The 3,638-nt window shown below is 43.2% G+C and overlaps 1 long non-coding RNA gene across 2 annotated transcripts in view; it reads left to right on the top strand.

Annotated features, from left to right (window-relative positions):
• LOC106725476 overlaps positions 1 to 3,638 on the top strand; it is a 64,054-nt gene that overhangs the window by 25,241 nt on the left and 35,175 nt on the right. Inside the window, exon 4 of one of the 2 annotated variants that reach the window (XR_001361369.1) lies at positions 766 to 798. The exons of the other annotated variant lie outside the window; for it this stretch is intronic. This is a non-coding gene — a long non-coding RNA (uncharacterized LOC106725476). Of the gene's footprint in view, positions 1 to 765; positions 799 to 3,638 lie in introns of those variants that run through there. 2 annotated transcript variants of the gene reach the window in all.

The raw sequence follows: 3,638 nt of genomic DNA on the forward strand, positions 1-3,638 counted from the left end.
ATGTCATTTATTTTCTTTCTAATGTTTCTTATTTCCTTCCTGCTACTTTGGGCTTTTCTTGTTGCTGTCTTTCTAGTTCTTTTAGTTGTAGAGTTACATAGTTTATTCAAAGTTTTTCTTGTTTTTTGAGGCCTATAATGCTATGAATGTCCCTCTCGGGACTGCTTTCACTGTGTTCCATTGATTTTGGGTTGTTGTGTGTTCATTTTCATTTGTCTCCAGGAAGTTTTTTATTTCTTCCTTGATCTCTTTGGTAATCTATTCATTGTTTAGTAACATGCTATTTAGCCTCCATGTGTTTGGATGTGTTTGAGTGTTTTTACTGTAGTTGATCTCTAATTTCATGCCCTCGGCTGGGCAGAGATCCTTGTATGCAGTCCAATGGGATCAGCTGGGCAGCTGGAGTTTCTGTCAGCTCTCCCATGTGGGGAAAGCCCCAGTCAGGTTCCTGGGATAGTGGGACGGATGGCTCCATCCCCATTCCAGTCACTGACACTTCCTGAAACTGTTCAAACCCATAGGCTTTGGCTCTGCTGCTGTCTCCTCTGATGAGGTCAAATGCAGGGTGTGGCAGGCAGGGCTCCTGAGGGTGGGGCAGGCTGTATCACCCAGGGCGGGTTTTTTTTCCTTTTATCTGAGCTGTGGCTTCTGGGAGTGGTGACCTCCTCTCAGAAAAAATGGCCATTTTGGTTTGGGAGGATACCATCAAATGCAGGACTCCTGACTGTTGCTTTTCCATGTCTCCCTGCAATGCTTCCCATCCAGCCTCTCCTTAGGCACCTCAAGTCTGCATCGCCCTCCCTGCACCAAAGCCTCAGGTGAGTAGCTGCAAATTAAACTCCTGCGCCCTGGGTCACACACACACACACACACACACACACACACACGCTCACACGCTCACACTCTCACACACAAACTGAGGCTTTCTCTCTGACCAGCTCCAGTCTATTGGTGCCAGACTCCCTAGTGGCCAGCTACCACCTTTGGCAGCTGGATGTTACCTGGTCTGCGGGCCTTGGGTCTGGTTCCGGACCTCAGCCTGGGTTCCAGACCTCGACCTTCTAAGGGAACAGTCCCTCCTGTAGCTGAGAGATCCCTCTTCAATCTCCACCTGCCACCCCTGGAAGCTGGGTCAGCTCCTCTCGAGACCTCGCCCTGCCTATCTATCGGTCTCCAGGTATTTTCTGTCCTTCCTCGCTATGTCTCCAGCTCAGCTGGGCCTCAGTTGATACTTCTGGGTGTATGTTCCCCACTTCAGTTTTATTTCCAGTCTAGGTCTGGGAGAGGGTGCAAGAAAGATCTGCCTAATTGGCTGCCATTTTCTCCCATCCTCTATTTGTACATTTTAAAAAAATGCCTTGAGCATGTGTTGTGAAACTAAAAACAAACAGACCATGTACTTATTTTTGAAAGGTCTGCTTGTGGGAACATCTCATTTTAATGACCTCTCCCCTGAAGTGGGGCTGGTGTGGACAGAACTGTCCATGCAGGAATACTTGAAGGACTCCAAGTGGAGTCCCAGGCTGGCCCCAGTGCTCCAAACCTTAGCAGCCGTACTATTTTGTAGACATCTCCTTAATAGGTTAAGGCATTTTGTTAACCTGCAGTGGTTGGGTTTACTATCTGATTATCTCCTGTTAACCTAAAATAAAAAGCCAAAATCAGAGGCAATAAGTACTTACCTGATAAAAATAAATTGCAGTTCTGGAAACACCGATTCAGACCGAAACCCAAATGGTGTCCTGAATACAGGGTGAAGGCAAGGAGTTTATGAGAACAGGAAGGGAAATGATGACACGAGTAGAAGAAATTTCTATTGGTGCTAACAAGTTGAATTATTTTGTAGCTAAACATGGCTGATGACTGACTCTGTCTTCAGAAAGAATCTATAATCATCAGTCCTTGTGGTCAGAATATCTGCTTTCCTGTTAGCTTTGCAAACAGCCGTTTAAAGACAGTGTTGCTTTGGTCCAGGCCAAAGGTTTTTTGCCCAGTTCAAACATTCCAAAGGTTCAAGGAATTCCTCTGGAATGGCTGCTCTGGTTCCATTTAAAAATGGCTCCACTTATGTCATTCTTCACACTCCCATCTACTATCACTGGCGAAACCCCAGACTCCCCTGGGGTGGGTCATGGAGTGTGTCTAGCAGGCTGACTTCAGGAAGCAGCACAGTGGAGGCATTTGGGTTTTCTGAAGGAGCTTGAAGACATTTGCAAGGTCTTGGGGGGAGATGTGAGGAAGGAATGATGGTTGGATAAAGAGCCGAGCAGGACCTACAGGTCACTTTACTGGTGAGCCAGGTAAATTCTATATTGAAAGGAGACAGGAAAACCTCGAGGAAGGAGAGACTTCAGATAGATGAGCCAGAAAAATGACACTGATTCTGCCTCTGTTCCAGATGTTTCCATCGTTGCTGAAGAAAGGGCAGGAGAGGATCAAGCGGGAGACCTGGTGTCATATTTACGCAGACTGAGTCTCTCAGGGTGGGTGCAAGCTAGTGGGTTTCATTAGGGTTTCTTTCTTATTTCTTGGAAAATATAATTGTTCAAGCATTGAATCCAGCCTTTTGGATAATCTGAAGGGATGCACAACCAAAGTTTAAGTCTTAAACTTATAAGTTTACTTTCTGAAATAACTAAGGTGTTTGCTAGAGTTTTCCCATCTTCCCCTCCCACCCCTAAGTGCAGAATTATTCAAGAATAGCATAAGGCCCTGCAGAGTTTGGTTAATAGAATTTACAGCAGGCAAGTCAGACAAAGACCAAATTTCATGGAAAAACTTCTGAAGCAAAGTTGTTGGAAATTTAAATTAGATTTGAGTGTGACAGATCGACTACTGAGCAATGCTATATAGTGCCTCACTGTTAAATCCTACAGGAATTGGTCTAGAATTTATAGTGTTTTTTTCTGTTGCAGTGGGGTACTGATTTTGTGTTTCGAGTCCAAGTATATACATCTTCCAGATGTAATCATTTTACCCAAGTAAATGAAAATATGGCTGTATCAAGGACTCAAAGCTATTACACTGAGAACATGTCTAGCAGCAGTTTGGTGTTCTGTCAAGAATATTCTAGCAGCTGTATTCTAGGAGTCTTTGGAGAAACTCCTGCTTCAGAAAAGGATAGTTTTAAGAATCAAGGAGAAAGCACTAAGATTAAAATATTGGGAGATTGCCCTAGCCGGTTTGGCTCAGTGGATAGGGAAGGGTCCCGGGTTCCATTCTGGTCAAGGGCATGTACCTCAGTTGCAGGCTTGATCCCTGGCCCTGCTTGGGGCCCATGTGGGAGGCAATCAATCGATGTGTCTCTCTCACATCGATGTTTCTGTCTCTCCCCCTTCCTTCCACTCATTCTAAAAATAAAAAAAATCAGTAGAAAAATATCCTCAGGTGAGGATTAGCAAAAAAAAAAAAAATAATCATAACAAAATATTAGGAGATTTAGATGTGTATTTATAAATACAAATACAGTATATACATATTTCATAAAGTGAGCTGGATATGCAAATATTTTGAGGATTAGCAAAAAAATAATCATAACAAAATATTAGGAGACTTAGATGTGTATTTATATTTATAAATACAAATACAGTATATATATATATATATTTCATAAAGTGAGCTGGATATGCAAATATTTT

This window comes from Myotis brandtii, unplaced genomic scaffold (genome assembly GCF_000412655.1).
Source record: "Myotis brandtii unplaced genomic scaffold, ASM41265v1 scaffold103, whole genome shotgun sequence".
Lineage (NCBI taxonomy): Eukaryota > Metazoa > Chordata > Mammalia > Chiroptera > Vespertilionidae > Myotis > Myotis brandtii.